Genomic DNA, 20,758 nt, shown 5'->3' on the forward strand with positions numbered 1-20,758 from the left:
TCGCATACATAGGTAGGTTATATGCAGGTTCACTATGTACCAAGTCACGTATATAGGCAGGTTCGCTATATACCAAGTAGGGTATACACGCAGGTTATACAAGCAGGTTCTCTATATACAAAGATGTGTATAGACGCAGGATTACTTATTAAAAGTCGCGTATGCGTATGCACACACTTTCATGCATGGAAAAGAGAGTACATGTGGGAAAGCTTATTTTTGGGTCCATGGTATTTAGACCTATGGTTTTGGTCCTTGGTATTGCGTCTGAAGTGTTGAACCCAGGTATTAGGTCCCTAGTATTGGTTCTCAATGGTTTTGGACCATGGTATTGCGTAAGGCCGAAGACTATAAAAGGAGAAGAAGATCATTAGGCAAAGATATTGAGAAAGTCTTGAATATCTGTTGAAGTATGAGATCCAACATGCAGGTTATGGGTTCATGATGCTTTGCTAAGAAGGAATCTAAGCAGTTGACGGAGAACAAGATCTAAGGATAGATCGGGATCTAAATGGCTTGGAATGAATCATCTCTATACGGTTTGATCATGCTTATTCTAGATCTGTATACTGACACATGTAATGTTATGTAAATGTTATGATATGGGTATGATTGATGTCTGGATCAGCTGCAAAGTTATGAGAAAATATTTGTAGATCTGTACGCGGGTTGGCTTTGGTGAAAGCGCATATGTACGCTAGTTTGGTTCGTCATAGTAGTGTATACATTATGAAATATGATATTTGAAGTTGCAGTTGGATCTAGTTATTGTTGCAGAGTTATATTGTCTGTTCTGTGTTCTAGTGACTGTGTTTTTGACAGGGTTTTAGTGTTTCAGTATTGGGTGATTCAGAAATTGATGATGCAGGTGTAGTTGATGGGTGTATTGCAGTGATGATTAATTTTGTGTTTCAATGTTGTTGAGGGGTCCAATATGAAAATTAGATGAAACGTGGCCTTCAGATTAAGATGTTGTGTTCCATGAGTATCCAGACTGAAAATTTATGAAACATGGTACCTGGAGGAAGAAAGAGAAGGTTGTAGCCTTCTATATATCAACACCTATGTACTAGTACATCAACTAGTATAAGAGCTAATGGGGTGGTATCTCCCTTCTATTAGTAGCTGGAAAACGAGTAAAGGTTGGAGCATTCAGTAGGCTAGCACCTACGTACTAGTACCTCAGCTAGTACAAGAGCTAAAGCGGGTTGTAGCTCCCTTCCATGAGAAGCTGGAGAACGAGAGAAGGTTGTAACCTTCTACAAGTAGAAGCCCGTGTACTGGTGTAAGATTGCACCAGTACAGAAATATTGTAAAAAGAAGTTTATTATTAAAAAGAAGATTGATACGACTTGCAGTAGGTGGTTTTCACCCACATTAGGTTTCCACCTTACATCATGGTGTTCATGTGTGCTTCTTGTGTACGATGATCTGTTCTATTTTACTGCTCCTGTTTACTATTCATATGGTTAATAATGTTCTGATGCACTCATTAAGGATCAACTAACTGAATCATACGTTTACTGGATATACGCTTGTTGCATTACATGCAGTTGCATATACACACAATTTTCCTTAACTGAAGTAGCGTATATGAATCTTAATATGGAAATGAAAACGTTATATTGATTTGATAATACTGATTCATCCCCCCCTCTTAGTATTATTTCCAACAATTGGTATCAGAGCAGGTCCTTTGGTAGAAGCTTGATTTCTTGAAGGAGATCCGTAGAACAATGGGAAAGAATATTAAGAAGAAAGCGTCTAAGAAGAAGAAGACATCTCAAGAGAGCTATGGCAGTGGGAGAATCGATTGGGGAATATGTTGAAGAAGCACTTCAGATTCAAAATCACTTCAGGATGAAGATGAAGAAGCAAAAGAACTAGTAGGTATGAATTTGTTATACTCTGGTGATACATTTATCCATTCATTTCAAGACGATGAAAGTGATAGCGAAACAACTGAATTTTCTCTTATGGGTGAGCAAGAAAGATATCAAATAGAGGCAAAATTTAAAAGGCTTACAAACAAAATTAGAGATCAACAAGATCTATTGAACAAAAGGGAATGTTCCTTCAAAGAAGAAGCTACCAAACTAAAAACTCAACTAGAGGAAGGAAACAAGGTAAGGAAGTTATTCAAGGACAAGGAAGATCAATGTCAAAAGCTGCAGAATGAAGTGACATCATTAAGAAATGAAGTCAATAAAAGGAGCACAACAATTAAGAAACTCATAGATAGATCCAGTTACTATGAAAGTCTTGAAGCTACGAACCTCTCGCTAAAAGAAGATCTTGAAGAATAAAAAAGGCAGAATAAATAACTTCTCCAAGCTCTTGAAAAACAAGAAAACGAAGTTCTTGAACTAAGACATCAGTTGGAAGAAGGAAGAAAAGATGAAGAAAACATGAAGAAGCAGTATCATGAAAAGGAGGAGCAACATCAGGTTGAGGTAAATATTCTTAAAGATAACTTAGAAGAAAATGATAAGATCTTACAAAATCGAGATAGTACTAATATCTTGGATGATATTCTTAGTAGTCAAAGGTCTCCTGCTATCAAAACGGGTCTTGGCTTTCATGAATCTGTTGAAGGAGAATCTAGTTCACAAAGTAAGACAACGAACTCTAATGTAAAATCTGAAATGCTCAACAAAGAGATGAGAGGTCAATCCCATCAACAATCAAGGAAATAAAATCTTTTATTCCTAACTATGGAAATAATAGTCGGTCAATTCCTCAAATGAATAATGTTGAATGTTATGTATGTCATGATCTTGGACATGTTGCAGCCAGATGCAAAAGAAGAATGGTTCAAGACTATCACTCAGAAAGATCACCACATTCCATGTACTTTAAGGGATATTTCTTTGCTTGCAATATGTTTGGTCACAGAGCTGTTGATTGCTATAGAAGCAATATGAAACATGTAAGATGTTATGCATGTAACAAGCTTGGACATATAGCAAAGGAATGCAGGAACAAAGTATGGGAACCTTACCAAAAGGAGAAAACATCATCGCACTTGAAGATATGGAAGAAGAAGGAAGTACAGTCAAAAAGATGTGGCACAACACAATATACAGACGTAACAAACTCAGAGGGACCTGAAAGTGTGCAAATTCAGTGTTCCAAATCTCATACGCAAGTTTCATAAAGGGAAGTCATGTATATATGCGAGTTAGACACTGCACAGTCGCGTATATGTTAGTTTGAGGAAAATCAATGAGATAGACTCAGGAAAAAGGGTCGGATATGATTCAGTCCATTATTTGCTCTGTTTGATAATGGTTACAATCTGCTGATGATGTGTGAAAATGTCTTGATACTTGTAAGATGTTTTAAAAGTGTTGTGATCCTAAATTAATGATACTTCTTGGTGATATATGCATGATCAGATCTGATAATAAGCAAGATGGAATAGGTTCAGGGGAGCATATGCCTTTAATAATGCATTGTTGGCATTATGGTTAGTATTCCTTGGTGATGATGCTTATATGGCTAAATGATACATCTTGCTATGGTTATGATTTGTCCATGACAAAAATATCATATGATTCTTGGGGTTACATAGTTGGTGTTCAGATCAGATTTGTGGTTGATGATGCACATACGATGCCTACATGGTGATCTTCATAAGGATAAGAAGAAGTACAAAGCTTGACTACATAATTTCATTACTTGATGAAGAGTCACTCATATGTTGTTTTCGACATATAATAAAGTTATGCTGTAGGATTCCCATAGTTCTTGGTGCTCACATGGATGAGGATTGCTACTGTTACATAGTGCTATATACAGTATGCTGGATACATGAATGGTTACTTAAAGTTGCATTGTTGAAGACATGATGATGATGATTTCTTACCTATATGATGATAGGTTGATACTTACATATGTTGATTGATGCAAATGTTCCCAAATGATGATACTTCGATCATGCCGATCTCGATGTTGATGCGATGGTTATGGTGTTTTTCACATATGATATAATGTGAATGATTTTGTATGTCATATGTATAATTCTATTCAAAAGGATGAGTTTATCCAGACATAACATATATAGGTTGTTGGTATAGATGTTGTTGTCAGATGATTATGGAGTGGATCATACATTGTGTATGATAGTTACTGATGACTATCATGATCTTATTTAGATGTTTGGTCTCTATTATAAAGGTCATATCAAGACTCATGATGTAATAGTTTGTCTCTATCTATTGTAGTCATTTGATGAATCCCCTTTGGTATTATGATGTAATTTGTAACCCCACTATGCATGAGAAGGATGATGTAATATTTCAGTCATGTACAAACATTTGGTATCTGGCATATCCCCACTTGGTTGGGTGGATGAGTCAATATTGGTAAATCTCCACTAGATTGGGAGATGGATGTATGTATGAGTCCTTGGTGATAGGAAGGTAATTTATGATAGAGTCAAGTTCTTCTTGTAGAACATCTTTTTGCAAACCTTGCTTACAGTTGGGAAGAGCATGAACAACACACTTCAGCAGAGTAGAGATTTTAGCATGTACTTAGAGGGAGCATGGACAGATTGGTACACCTTGGCATATACAAATGGGGAGCTCATTCAGAAATTTCAGTAGGTATTTAAGGGGTGTATGGACAGCGGAATGTCTATCGAGGAAAGAGAATATCTTGGTCCGCCCTTTGCCCTTGATGTTAAAGGGCGAGAGTGATTTGGTGTTGTTGCCATCAAACCCAAAGGGGGAGATTTTTGGCATTATGATGCATGTGTTGTACTTGATGGCAACCCACTCGTAGAAGAACAACTCAATTATATATAACTAGATGAATCTACAGAAGAGACATTAGATGTGACAAAATACATGGGATGCAGGACAGCTCAAAGGAATCAGATGATAGCAATCAGTATGACAAGTTAGCTTTGCCATCATGTCCAAAGGGGGAGATTGTTGGCATTATGAGACAAGTGTTGTCCTTGATGGCAAGATGACAGATTATAGTGCAGTAGGTCAATAGCAAAGAATTGATGATCAGACTACAAATAATGAAGAAAGATGAGTATATACGCAGGTTCACTATATACCAAGTCGCGTACATAGGCAGGTTATACGCAAGTTCACTATGTACCAAGTTGTGTATATATGCAGGTTTGCTATATACCAAGTAGGGTATACATGTAGGTTCTCTATATACAAAGATGCGTATACACGCGAGATTGCTGATCAAAAGTCGCGTATGTGTATGCATGCACTTTCATGCACGAAAAAGAGCGTACATGTGGGAAAGATTATTTTTGGGTTCGTGGTATTTAGACCTATGGTTTTGGTCCTTGGTATTGCGTTCGAAGTGTTGAACCCAGGTATTGGGTCCCTCGTATTGGTTCTCAATGGTTTTGGACCATGGTATTGAGTAAGGCCTAAGACTATAAAAGGAGATGAAGATCATTAGGCAAAGATATTGAGATAGTCTTGAATATCTGTTGAAGTATGAGACCCAGCATTCAGGTTATGGATTCATGATGCTTTGCTAAGAAGGAATCTAAGTGGTTGATGGAGAACAAGATCTAAGGATAGATCGGGATCTAAATGGCTCAGAATGAATCATCTCTATACGGTTTGATCATGCTTATTCTAGATCTGTATATTGACACATGTAATGTTTTGTAAATGTTATGATATGGGTATGATTGATGTCTGGATCAGCTGCAAAGTTATGAGAAAATATTTGTAGATCTGTACGCAGGTTGGATTTGGTGAAAGCGCATATGTACACTGGTTTGGTTTTTAATAATAGCGTATACATTATGAAATATGATATTTGAAGTTGCAGTTGGATCTAGTTATTGTTGCAGAGTTCTGTTGTCTATTATGTGTTCTAATGACTGTGTTGTTGACAAGGTTTCAGTGTTTTAGTATTGGGTGATTCATAGATTGATGATGCAGGTGTAGTTGATGGGTGTATTGCAGTGATGATTAATTTTGTGTTTCAATGTTGTTGAGGGGTCCAATATGAAAATTGGATGAAACGTGGCCTTCAAATTAAGATGTTGTGTTCCATGAGTATCTAGTCTAAAAATTTATGAAATGTGGTACCTGGAGGAAGAAAGAGAAGGTTGTAGCCTTCTGTAGGTCGACACCTACGTACTAGTACATCAGGTAGTACAAGAGCTAAGGGGGTGGTAGCTCCCTTCCAGTAGCATCTAGAAAACGAGTAAAGGTTGGAGCATTCAGTAGGCTGGCACCTACGTACTAGTACCTCAGCTAGTACAAGAGCTAAAGGGGGTTGTAGCTCCCTTCCAAGAGAAGCTGGAGAATGAGAGAAGGTTGTAGCCTTCTGCAAGTAGAAGCCTGTGTACTGGTATAAGACTGCACCAGTGCAAAAATATTTTAAAAATAAGTTTCTTATTAAAAAGAAGATTGAGACGACTTGTAGCAGGTGGTTTTCACCCACTTTGGGTTTCCACCTTACATCATGGTGTTCATGTGTGCTTTTTGTGTGTGATGATCTGTTCTATTTTACTGCTCCTATTTACTATTCATATGGTTAATAATGTTATGATGCGCTCATTAAGGATCAACTAACTGAATCATAAGTTCACTGGATATACGCTTGTTGCATTACACACAGTTGCGTATACACACAGTTTTCCTTAACTAAAGTAGCGTATATGAATCTTAATATGGAAATGAAAAAGTTATATTGATTTGATAATACTGATTTACCCCCCCCCCCCTCTCAGTATTATTTCCAACACTATTATCAGTTTTTATTGTATATATATTTTGGTCAGTTTTGGATATAGTCTTGCATAAGTTCCATTCCTATATCAGGAGTGGGAGTCTTTGTCTACTACTGCAACAAGTCAACAACAAAAGTGACAAGCACACTTCAGGTATGCATTGTAATTTTTATATGTATTTATTCATTATTATGCACTTACATGTGTTTTGCAGACATAGGTAAGTTGAGGGGTATTTTGTTTTGTTTTGGGGTTGGTTTCTTTGGGAAAATTTTGCATGCAGGTCGAAGAAGATTCAAGTACAACATCAAACAATAATTCAAGAGCAGAAGTATCAAATCAAAGGAAGCATTGTAGAGGGACATCCTTGAAAACATGACATCCATCCAGATATTTTGAAGTATTGTTAAGGCCAAGACTCATCATTTTACATTTGTAAAAGATTCATCGTTGTAAAGATTGTAAAAGAGTCATTATGGCTAGAGTCGAAGAGGTAGTGTTGAGAGGTATAGGAGCCACTGTTGGGATGATGTCATGGTTGGGTTGCAGGTCATAGAGTGATTGTGTATTTGGTCAAGTACACTAAAATCATTGGACATATTATTGTATCGTGGATTATTATCCCCGGTTTGGGAATCCACAGTCTTGTCTTATTTTAGTCATTATAGAGTGGTAGGGAGGTGCTAGGCAAGTGTATGAAGTTGCCTATAGGTTGGGGCATGTGAACACTTCAGGGTCGTAGGGTGGTGCTAAGGTGAGTTATGCCTTGCTAAGGTGTTGGGGCATCCATTGACTTGATTACGAAAAAAACCTATGCCATTGGCACATCCTTCCAGTGGGAGATAAAGAAGAATGATTTTCTAGAAATCTAGGAAGTCGTTGCTTTCATTTCAGTTGGGGATGAGGATTAAAGAATTAATTAGAAAAGTGATCAATGGTTTTTGACCTAGAGGGGGTTTTCCACCTAAAATTATTGTGTCTATTGTGTTCTTTTATTTACTATTATTACTGCATAAACATTAATAATAATTGAATATTAACTAATGCTTTGAAGATATTAAAATTTCTAATTGCTGCTAAATATTGATTCACCCCCACTCTCAGCATTTCCAACAATTGGTATAAGAGCTTGGTTCCTTCAATAGTAGTCTAACAACTGGAAAGATATCATCAAGTATACTAAGAATAGAGTTTCTTTGTCCAATGGAAATAACTATGCACTTTGGAGTTGAAGAATGCAGGTTAATTTGCTGGTGCAAGCATACGAAGTATGGGAAATCGTTGAGAAAGGCTTCACACTAACCCAGGAGGAACAAGGTAAGAAAAATATGGTATATGATGCAAAGGATAAATATATTATTATTAGTGGGCTTATCGAATATGTTTATCTTAAGGTATTGAGTTGTAAAACGACTACAGAGGTATGAGACAAGCTTGAAAATATATATGCCAATGACTCAAAGGTGAAAGAAGCAAAGCTTCAAATTTTCAGGGAAAAATTTGAGCAACTCAAAATGAGGGAAGATGAATATATTGATACATACTTTCAGCATGTTCATGAAACAAAAAATATATTGGAAGGTTTGGGAGAACCCACTGAGACAAAAAATTTTGCCTGAAAGATCCTCAGAACCTTGCCAGTAAGATTTAACCCTAAGATATATGTCTTGGAAGATAGATCAAATCCAACCAATCTCAGCATAGATGTAGCAAATCTCCTTAGAATTTAATCATTGAAAACTCTCCTTTCTCTTCAGCTACCCCTAGGATCAGACCCCATGAAGACCCACTGAGGATCGATCAAACAATCACTTTGTATCGGCACGGCAGGGGGAGCTTTCAAACAGGCACCTGAGGTTGCATGAAATTCTTACAGCATATGAAATGAGGATTGAAGAAGAGGATGGAACATCTTGATTAGAAACAACATTTTCAACATCCAAGAAGAATGGTAAGGACAAGCAAACGCAGAAAGAAAAAATTTGTTGTTGTAAGGATGAAGAAAAGGAAGAAGAGGTCCCAGATAAATAATTCACCTACTTCACGTGGAAAATGAGTACATGTACAGGAAAATTCAAAGGTAAACTTCCATTAATATGTTTTTACTGTCATGAGGTTGGGCATTTTTCAACTAAATTTCCTCACAAAAATGAGGACGTTACGAATGGAAAGAAGGTCCTAGGAAGTTCAACAAGCAAGACAAGGAGAAATGGTTTAAGAAAAGATTATGCACCAAAGAAGATAGTTCCTCATCTGAAGAAGACAGTGATAATGAAGAATAATTCAATGGAAGAGTATTAATTATGGCCAAGCAAAATAAATGAGAGGCACCTGATGGAGAAGGAGATGATGAAGGAGATGAAGAAGAAGAAATTACTAAAGTCGAATTTCAAAATGAAGTAATCAGGGTTATTAAAGAGCTCAAGGCTAAAAAGAAGCATGATAACACTCTTGAATATGAATTTAAGACATAAATGGAACATGTCCTCAATCTTAAAGTCAAGGTTGAAGAATACAAACAAATTGAAGAATCACCTAGGAAAGAAGTATAGGAAAGAAACAAGGAGAGAGAAGCATTGGAAGTTGAAATAGTTTCTCTGCGAAAGGAAGTAAAAAGTGGAAAAACTCTTGAATAATATGCCAATAGTTCAAAGGTTTTGGATGAACTCATCAGCTACCAGTGATCATACAATGACAAGTCTGGTCTTGGTTACAAAGAAAAATTTGAAAAGGAGTCAAACCCTTCTATGAAAATTAAAGAAGATGGATATGAAAAAAGGGTAGATCCCCCAGGTAGATCAAGACTTGCAGGGAGAACCTTGGAAGACAGTTCCTCAATGAAGATTTCCTCCCAAGTATCAACCTATCTTTTATGGTCACTATTATTCATGTGGAAGGTTTGGAAATAGAGTTGTAGAATGTCACAGGTATGTTTGGAATGTATATAATTCCAGGAGATCCTTCAGAAATGGATAATCCAAAAGTCAGCATAATATATACAAATTGGATCATTTGAGAGATGATGTCGAATGTTACAAATGTAACAATTTTGGACATATGGCTAGGGATTGTGAAGTTCCAGACAGGTACAACTATTATTAGAAAAACCCTAGAAGCAAATTTGGAGGATCATGAGATATACACCAAGCAGAATCTTCTATGAATAACATCGAATGTTACAAATGTCATAACTATGGACACATAGCTCGTAATTACGGGGAGAAGATGGAATCAACCATGAACGAAAAGCTTGACGATAAGAATAAGAAGGTTTGGAAAGGAAAATAGGTACAGGATGAACAAGTACAAGATGAGAAACAAAAAGAAGGAAATAAGGTCCAAACAGTTATTTTTTCATGATTCGTAATGGATTTTGAGGAATCAACAGCTTCTTCAATTAATGAGTCGAGTTGAGATGGTCCGTCAAATGGCACACTATTCTGAACAATTCAGCTTATCAACTCCTAGAAATTTGAAGATGAGGAGTCTATGCAACAGTATATGACAGATAGGTAGTTTGAACAATATGGCAGTTTCATTACATGTTTAGGGGAAGAATAATAATTGAAGTATTACATATTCAAGAAAGGAAGCACTGACAAGCAATCTCTATATGAAAGTGGATCAAGACAATCTAACAATTATCGAGATATCTCAACTGGATGAAGGAATATTCATATATCAAATCAAGTACATCAAGGAAATGCCTAAGAAATTCAAGATGGAAGATTGCAAGTGCTATGGGGTAAAATGCATGGGATGAAAACTACCCTCAAAAGTATTCCTGGGACTTCTAATAGACCGTACGGTTATCTGCAAAAGGTACCTATTACACACATGTTCATCTATCTAACATTTATTGACAAGATATGGAGAAAGGATCACCTTTGGTTCTTTCTAGATTCACTTGGGAATCTCTGTGCAGTAAGAAGAACTCCTCCTGACCGGCTCCAAGATGATTCCTGCACAAAAGAATGAAGCAAACCAATCACAACATATACTTCTGACAATTAATGAAAGAATCCATAACAAACATGTATAAATGTGTAACTTATCTACTCAACACAACAAGCATCAGAATGAACAAATAAATGCACAATATCACCGACACTTCGAGTAGTGGAACACAACTGCAGTCCTATATTCAGAACAAAAGAGTGATTACAACAACCCTATTGTATCAGCCTTCCTTATCCCTTCTTCCTCTCTCTCTCTCTCCTTCTTTTAGCTAGCTCCTTCAAGAATATGACAATATCACAACAACACCATGTACTATCCTTCTAAATGATTTGACCTTTGTGCAATGGCCCTCTTGTTCCTTATATAGAAATCGATTTAGGGCTACCCAATTCCACCTATAGTTCTTTTGGGTAAAAACCATGAACCTGCCTAGTTTACTAGCTTTTTCCCATTTGCCTCTGTTTCCAAAATAGAATTTCTCCAAATATCTTCATTTTTGGAGTTTTCCTTCTTTTCTTGTGCAAATTTAGGGAAATAATATCTAGATATTTAATGGCACATTCATTGGCATAACCACTTGAGCATCACTAAAGTTCACTAACGCTCCCCCTGGTCTAACAACAAGAGTTAGTAGGTTGACTAACGCTCCTTTATTCTTGTAAAAAATCTTTATAAAGTAGGTTATCAGTGTATAGAGAGCGTTAGTGTGGATTTTGGGCCTGCAACTATGGTCACTCTTTCAGTCTTCTTGTCTTTCTCCTATGAGTTGATTAGGAGGTCAATTTGTCCTATAACAGATTCCCCCTAAAGTATGAGATTAGAGGTAGAGATGATGGCCGAAATAATTTATGAAAATAATGTAGTTTCCTATCAAAATATTTGTAGAGAGAGAGAGAAGTTTCGAGCTATAAGGAAAACCTGATACAACAAAAGTACATATATATGAACTGCTAAAATCATGTCTTGAGTCAGGCATTCCCATGCTCAATAGCTATGTCAGAGTAACTTTCTCCTTAGAGATATAACAATGCTGGCCGCCAACATGGCATAGGGCGGATCCAGTGTCATAATAGACTATCCTGAAATGGCTATCTTCAAAGAAAAATATTGCAACTTGGGAGAGGAAACAAGGTTGAATGATGCAAGCCCCTACCCAAGGTCTTGATTCCCGCTTCACCAAACAACATAGGTCGGTACATGTGATAAAATGAGTTGATGTTGAACATGCATGAAATCATCTGATTACCAACCAATAATGGAGACTGTTAACAAATGTGAGGAAGGCCACCGATAATGGTGATGGTCTCCAAAATGTGCAGTGCAAACTAACAAGTGTGAAAGATTTTTTGTCATCGAACACTCATAGAATCGCTTAACCAGGAGCCCATGATGAAACCCTGTGATCAAGCACAAGGTAACCTACCACTAATGTCTACAAGCACCAAGGCACTAAATGTGTTTATGGGTTATCTTCCTAGATAGAGTGTTGAAGTCGCTAGGAAGGAATTTGTCGAAAGGTAGGCAATTACGTGTCCTATATCAGTCGACACGAAACTAGACAAGGATGATTTTGTTTTCTGAAGAATCTTTGGAGATTTTTGGTCTAAACAATGGAGGGCATGATGAAAGGATATGTAGGGTCAGTTGATCGAGGAAACAAGTAGGGACCCTTGAACAATAGAATGCACGACAACGGTTTTAACTAAACAACACTACACTCATGAACACTACAGAGTGTTTAAGATACGGAGATGCAATGGCATCAGGGTATATAGGCTAAAAACTGATAGGTTGTTAGGGTTCACATTGAGAGGCTATCAAAATGATGGTTTATCTGAGGGAGTGCCATGTTCAAGGGAACTTTTGCTGCCAAACCACGCTTCATGATACAATTGTATTTCCATTTTCCCCATCTAATTTTTAATGAGTCCAGACGGGTAAACTCATCGATCTTTTCATGTTTAGAGAGTCTGAAAAGGATCACAAAAAGAACGACTCTTTGCCTTATCTGATTAGTTTAATGAGTCCAGACAGGCAAACTCGTTGATTTTTTCATCTTTTAAGAGTCTAAAAAGTATCGTAAAAAGAACGACTCTATATCTTGTCTGTGTATTTAAAGAGTCCAGACTGGACAACTTGGTGATCTTTTCATCTTTAGAGAGTCTAAAAAGATCGTAAAGAGAGACTCCATGGTGGTCCCTTTGTCATAGTTGTTAAACAGGTGTGACAAAAGGTTAATAATATACCCGTATCAGTTACTTTTCCGTATTTAATCTACTAGACCCAGATAAAGAGAAACATTTTTCCAATATATGTTGACCTCATTTTGTTACAAGTACGAGGCAGCAGACTAAACTCATGTTTTGTCGTGACACTTTAATGAGCTCAGTAAAAAAAACTCAGGACTTTTAATTTTTTAACAAGCTTGAAAAAAGTACCTAAAAGAATGTTCAGGTCATATTTACCATGTTTAACGAGCAGCAAGACATAGCTCGAGATTTTTTCAGTTTAAAGGGCGAGAAAAAAGTTCCTAAAAAGGATGCTCCATTTGGTATTTTTCAGTTTATGAGCTGGAACTAGATCACAAAAGAGGTTCTAAGAGCATCGTTTGCATATGTTTAACAAGTGCAAATGATGAAAAACTCGAGGATGTTTGTATTGTTTAAAGAGTAATAAAATATCCCAAAAAAGTGCTTTACAAGTTGTGGTATATATGTTTAACGAGCTCTACCACAAAAACACAGAGGTGTTTATATTTTTTAAAGAGCGATAAAACGTCTCCAAAAGTGCTCTATTTATCGTTGCATAGATTTAACGAGCACAAGGACAAAAGCTCGGGGATGTTTATATTTTTTAAAGAGCAATAAAATATCCCTAACAGTTCTCTAGAAAGCCTTGCATGTAGCTTTTACTGCTTTTCATTCCTAAAGTACTTTCATCAAAAGCAGTAAAAAAGAAACAATTCCTATTATATGGGTTTATGCACGATAAAAAATCATGTAGAATAGACTATTCCTCTTTAATGATTTTTCAAAAAATCATGTCTCTCATAGTTATATAAAGAAATGCTTTGAGCTTTCGCATGCATCATTTTCACTATTTTGAAGTTTGTGAGAGCTAGTTGGAGCTAAAGAGGAGCAAATTTTCCGTGGACCATTGCAAGAGATCCGGGCAACCACTCAGCGTGTCGTCAGTCCCAGGTGAGAGCTAAAACCTTTTTTATCAGTTTTGTGGGTGGAAATTTGCAGATCTTAGGTGCCCTAGAGCCATGTTTGCGCACTAATGCGCTCCAGTAGGCTAGTAGGGAGTGTTAAATGCTTTGTACGAGCCATGTGGGGGTGTTAATCCTCCCTGTGCAGCACTAGGAGGGGTGTTAAGGCAGTAGGGCGCATTTGAAACCCTCATGTATGGATTCATTAAGTAATTTTTCCCCATTTTAACTTATTTTAGGGTTATTTTGCACAGGTTTTGAGCTGAAATGACTCACCTATGGAGAGAACGGGCCCATGACAATGAGGAATTGCTGATGTGAAATGATCCAGCTTGCATACGTGCATTGCACCGCTGTGGTTTGTTGAAGTATGTAAGGCAAGAGCTTATGAAAGGATAGGAGGAGCTACTGAGATGGATCATACAGTGCTAGGATGAACAAGAGCAAGTGTTTAGGATTGGAGATCAAGAGCTGGAAATTGACCGGGATGACATTTACCTTTTGACTGGTTTGTCATGCCGTGGGGCACATGCAAACCTTACCGGTGGCAGGTCAGATCCACGATCTACTTCAGAGCTGGTAGATATGTACTGCATCCCTAGGAATGGATTAGTTAACAACAGAGTCCCGATAGAGAGGATTCGATCTCGGTCTATGAGGGCAGTTTTATGGTTGATTATGTGTTTGGTGGGGTCAAAAAGTCCCCATGTAGCAACAAAGGTGCAACTATTGCTTTCCATTAACTGTGTCCAGCCCCAAATTTTCAACTGGTGTGAAGCAGTGCTTCACAAGTTCAAGGTAGAATTAACAGTGTGCAAGACCCGTACCCAACACAGTTTCAGGTGCGGTACTATCATAGTCTCATTTATCCTTGAGAGGGTACCTGTCATGCACCCATAGGTGAGCTTAGGTCCCTTTGATCCGAGGGTGACGAGGTAGGGTTGTTGGTCATCACTTGATCCTTGCACAGGAGGAGGACCACTCTGACACTTCTTTGATGAAGACTTCTTCCAGTGGCTTCGTAGCCAGATCATGATTGTTGATGACTATGCCTATGAAGGCATGGACTTTATCGGTGACCCAGATCTTCGTGCGGTAAGAAGAACTCCTCCTGACTAGCTCCAAGACAATTCATACACAAAAGAATGAAGCAAACCAATCACATCATATACTTCTGACAATTAATGAAAGAATCCGTAACAAACATGTATAAATGTGTAACTTATCTACTCAACACAACAAGCATTAGAATGAACAAATAAATGCACAATATCACCGACACTTCGAGTAGTGGAACACAATCGCAGTCCTATATTCAGAACATAAGAGTGATTACAACAACCCTATTGTATCTGCCTTCCTTATCCCTTCTTCCTCTTTCTCTCCCCTTTTTTCCACTAGCTCCTTCAAGAATATGATAATATCACAAAAACACCATGTACTATCCTTCTAAATGCTTTGACCTTTGTGCAATGGCCCTCTCGTTGCTTATATAGCAATCGATTTAGGGCTACCCAACTCCACCTGTAGTTCATTTGGGTAAAAACCATGAACCTACCTCGTTTACCAGCTTTTTCCCATTTGCCTCTGTTTCCGGAATAGAATTTCTCCAAATATCTTGATTTTTGGAGTTTCCCTGCTTTTCTGGCGCAAATTTAGGGAAATAATATCTAGATATTTAATGGCAGACTCATTGGCATAACCACTTGAGCATCACTAAAGTTCACTAATGCTCCCCCTAGTCTAACAACAAGAGTTATCAAGTTGACTAACGCTCCTTTATGCTTGTAAACAAGCTTTACAAATCAGGTTATCAGTGTACACAGAGCATTAGTGTGGATTTTGGGCCTGCAATTGTGGTCATTCTTTCAGTCATCTTGTCTTTCTCCTCTGAGTTGATTAGGAGGTCAATTTGTCCTATAAAAACAAGCCTATCCTTACCCCCATGGTAATAGGTTACAAGACGATTCATCAAAGGATGTGGACTAAATGTTGTATAGATCTATGATTGGTAGTCTCTTATATGTGACAGTCTCCGTGCCAAATGTGATGCAGGGAGTTGGACAAATAGCACAATTCCAAGTAGCACCAAAATAATCTCATATTATTGGCATCAAAAGAATGCTTCTATACCTTACGGGTACAACAAAATATGGTCTATGGTATCCCAAAGGAAATGATCTGGACATGCAAGCTTATACCGATGCAGATTTGGCAAAAGGTGTTGGTGATTGTAAGAATACCAGTGGATAAGTGTTCTAACTAGGTGGTTGCCTTGTCTCATGGTTAAGTAAAAAGCACTCTTCAATCTCGTTATCCACGATGAATGCAGAATACATCGCAGCAACAACTTGTTTTACTCAATTTCTCTAGATGAAGTAAACCTTGCAAGATCTTCAAGTTGATTTTGATGAGCCTATTTCCATCTTTTACGATAACACCAGTTCCATTAGTATCTCCAAAAATCTTGTGATGCATTCCAAAACAAAGCACATTCCAATCAAATATCATTTTGTTAGAGAGAAGGTCGTTGAAAAGAATATCAAGCTTGAATATGTTGGCATAAAGGAAAAAAATTCTAACATCTTTACCAAACCATTACCTCAGGAAGCATTTAAGTATTTTTGCCAAAATATTGGGATTCTCCCAAGATATCATTAGAATATTTATCTTATCTACCTAAGTAGAAAGGGGGAGTGAGGTGTGTATTGGTCCACGAGATGATAGTTTTTCAAGGGGAGTTACCCTTTTCCATTGATGACAAAGGGGCAGAGAAAGCAGTAGGAAGAGGTGTCATGATCACAAGGGGAGTACTTGTGTGGCCATCAATGCCTAAGGGCGAGATTGTACATCAGTGGTTGTCATTGATGTCAACCCAAGCAGCACCAAGGGCTACCCCGATCTTGCATGGGAATTTTTACTTGATAACTTACTCTATTATGAGTCAAAGGATCTTCTAAATGGATTCTAATCATCGAGATGCTTCTATAGATATATGGCACAACATGTAATTCTTCACAGTTTGAGAGATATTCGTGTTTGAAGTTAGTAAGCCCAGTTAGTGGGCTAAAACCCTATGGGGTTGAATGGTACTCATAATTGGTTGTGGTCATTGAATAGTTAATAATTAATAATGTTTGTTTTTCTCCTAAAATTCCTCCAATGTTCACTTGTTGAGGACCCTCTCAACTCGAGACATTCATATAAATAGTGACCCTCATATCCTCCTCTAGTAGGTATTTTGTGACTTCAAACCGGTCATCATGGAATTTTCGCTATAACTATTTTTCTGCAAATATTCAGAGGCTGAAATTAAAACCCATTTGAGCTGAAAGCTTAATGAAACTCGTGACAAAATTTAAGATCTTGTTTCTCTACAATGTCAGCGATATGATATGAGGAATTTAGGATTTTTGCAGGATCCTGAATTCCATGTCAAAGAGGTGACATTGGGAAAATCGTCATAACTTTCTCTTTGAAAATTGGATTAAAAGTTAGTAAATAGTGATAGAATGAGGATGGACTATATTCTGTTAGGTATCATTTTTCGGGCGAAAGGGCACAACAATGACACATTGCACTTCGTACAATTTCGATCTACTAAGCTCGTCAATAATAAGGTCATTGTGGGAGATTGGGAATAACTCTTTCTTTAAAAATCCAATATTGAGATGACCTATGGGGTAGGAAAGAGGATAGAGAGGGCTACCATAGGATGATATTTCATACCCTAGAGATCCGAAATTACATAGATACAACAGATTCAATATCGAGCTCCTAGAAGGCAAGAAAAAGCATGCATTCAAGGATGTCCTATTCTTGATACTACACATTTGATGCTACATTGTTTCCGAGAAAACTAGTGTCTACTTAGATCTGCTAGTCCCACTAAGATAGGTAGCTATCTTAGAAACAAACAATTCAAAGTAACTTGTGTTTTATTTTATGAGAGATAGATGGGAGAGAAGTAGAGAGCACCAACCTCAGTCTTTTGCTTGGATCCTTGCTTGTTTCCTCTCTACCTTGATAGAGCTTTCGCCACTCCTTTCTCACTTTTCCCGCTTCAAAGAACACCTGTAGAGTCAAAGCAGAAAAATACCATCAAAGCATAGAGATCTATAACCATAAACAATATAGGATCAGATGTACATTAACCATAAAAATGCATACACAAATACAAGATTCAGCAATATACAAGTATATGGAGGAAAACTCAAATAGGTTTATTGATAGAAGTAGTAGAAGAGAGGATTACAACCCAACTGTCTGATCTAGCGCCATCCTCCCAGCATGAAAGCCCTCTTCACCTCATGAAAAGCTAGATCACCCAACAATACAATGTCTCAAAGAGAAACCAACAACACTTCCTTACAAATTACAAAATTCTAGCCTCTGGATCTCTAAGATAAGGGATCCATATATAGATATTTGTAGGGGGATGAGATAGCTTTTGGGATTTTGATTAGTGTCATTTCAGTAATAGTTCTTGGTTCCACTTGGACATTTAATGATCTCTTACTCATCCCTAGGCAAATTCAGAGAGACAAGTGTCATATGAGCAGTTTCTAGAAGATTCTCTAGGCTTCCACCTAGCAAACTGCCTCTTCCATTTGTCTTCTCTCGCTCATCACACCCTACATAAGGGATTTTCAGTATGCATCACACCCTCTATGTGTAACAGGTGAGATGCATCGTGCCCTCAACATGGAGCAGTCTGTATGGTCTAGTTTTGACCAGTTCTGAGTAGTTTTTCAATGAGAACTTCTGGGAAATGATGTAATCAGTTGACCTTGATCCTTTAGGGTATGAAGAAACACTTTTAGGGGTTTAGAAGCCCTTGGTTTATGGACATATGTGATTGGGGTTTCAGTGCCCAAATATGTCTATAACATTTTCCCCCTAAAGCATGAGGTCGTAAATCTTTTGATGTCGGGTGAAATGCTTTATCATGAGGATTCGAGGTTTTTCGAACTAGAAGGTGACCTGTAACAAGATACAATACAATATGTTATCTTCATAATATTTTCATGATCTAGCTGAGGCGGGCATTCCCATGCTCAGCTTTATAAATTCATTTCATGTACATAGGATAGACAATTGTCTCTGTGGCAAACTGATGATTCTGGTAGAGCCATCATCCCTTATCTTGGATGATTATCTGTGCAACCATGGAGTGCATTTGATGTCTTTATTTTCCTGAATATATTGCAGCCAGGATGGATGAAACTAGATCCAAGGTCTTCAAACACATTAAATCTTCACCCAAAGTACAAGTTGATCCATGTGAAAAGATGTTCTTGTGTCGAACATGGAAAGACATCGCCTTATTACCAGCCAATGATGTAAGCTGTTAACAGGTGTGAGAGGAATCACCAATAATGATAATGACCCTCAACGTATTGTAGTACAATTCACATGGTGTGTATACATGATCCGATTTTGAACAACATGCAAAATATTTCGGTTGAAGGCAATTGATGTAAACCTGTCGCTGGAAGTGAGAAACTTGCCATTGAGGCATGAAAGCTTCAAAGTACTGAAAGGGTTGTTCCTAAGTCAACTTCTTGGATAATGAGCTGATGTCAACAAGAAGTGACCTATCGTAGGAGGGCCTTAATGAATCCCACATCTATGACACGAAATGGACCAAATGATTTTGTGGAGGTGAAAACAATCTGGTGATATGAGGTTCAGGTTGGCGGTCATGAAAGAATGGAGTGTGAAGGTATTGCAGTGGATGAGGCGTTAGCTGGGTTGATGAATTCTCTAAGTGACTTCTCTTGAACATATCGGTGACACTGAAATGGATTGGTAGCATTAACCCCAACAATGGATGGTACAGAGGACCAATGGTGATATGACCAGTGAACGGAATAACCCAACCCGACTCAATCATGGTGATGGAGTGAAAGTGTCATGTTCAAGAGCGACCTACTACCAATGAAGTTCTTCAAGTTTTCTTCCCTTTTTCCCCAGTCATTGCTGACCAATATCTATTTATTTTTGTCAAACTTGAGGAGGATAACATATGATTGTTCTATAATTTTCCCTTTGGGCAAACCTGTCGCGATGTTTTAGCGAGCCTAGCGACAATGAAACCCGCTCTTGTCCGTATGGACAAGTTTTTCGCTATTGTTTTAATGAGTTTAACAACAAAGACAACTTGGTTCTTTTCAGTTTTAGAGAGTCTGAAAAGAGACAGAAAGGAAAATCTAGTAGTCATTTTTCGTAATATAATCCCTTAAGTTCGAAAAAGTATAAAATAATATGAAAGGGATGACTTTTCCGATCACTTTAGCTAGCCGAAAAAGACAAGCGCTCGATCTTTTTGTGTAATAATCCCTCAGGTCCAAAAGTATTAAAATATAGAGGAGGGATGACACTTCCAATCACTTTAACGAGTTGGAGAGAACAATTTCTTGGGAATATTTTTATATTTTATGAGTCTAAAAAGAGCTTAAAAGAGACTCGTTTTTTAGGAATGAGTGATGCTTTCGAGTAGCAGCTGGTTCCAAGTAAGTTTGGAACTTTTCAATCATGGCAGTATAAAGAAGGTGGCTAATAGAATCGCTCATCATAGATGTTCCTCAAAAGGGTAAACAATCAAGTGGAGCCGTATGATCGGCTAAAAAGTGGAGATGACGGTAAGAACACGACCAAGGCTCAAAAGTTGATAGCAATGCGATCACAAATGTTATTTACTAAAGGTGGGTTCATTTTTTAATGAGCTTCAACTCTAGGGGAACATATTCTTATTTCTAGGTTTATTTTTTAACGAGCTTGAACTTCGCAGAAACATGCTCATGCCAGTTCTCTATTAAGGATGTCTCTCATTGGTAGGTTCATTTTTTAGGGAG

The sequence above is a fragment of the Pinus tabuliformis genome, chromosome 9 (genome assembly GCF_031772625.1).
Source record: "Pinus tabuliformis cultivar Carrire ecotype Pingquan chromosome 9, CPIR1, whole genome shotgun sequence".
Classification (NCBI taxonomy): domain Eukaryota; kingdom Viridiplantae; phylum Streptophyta; class Pinopsida; order Pinales; family Pinaceae; genus Pinus; species Pinus tabuliformis.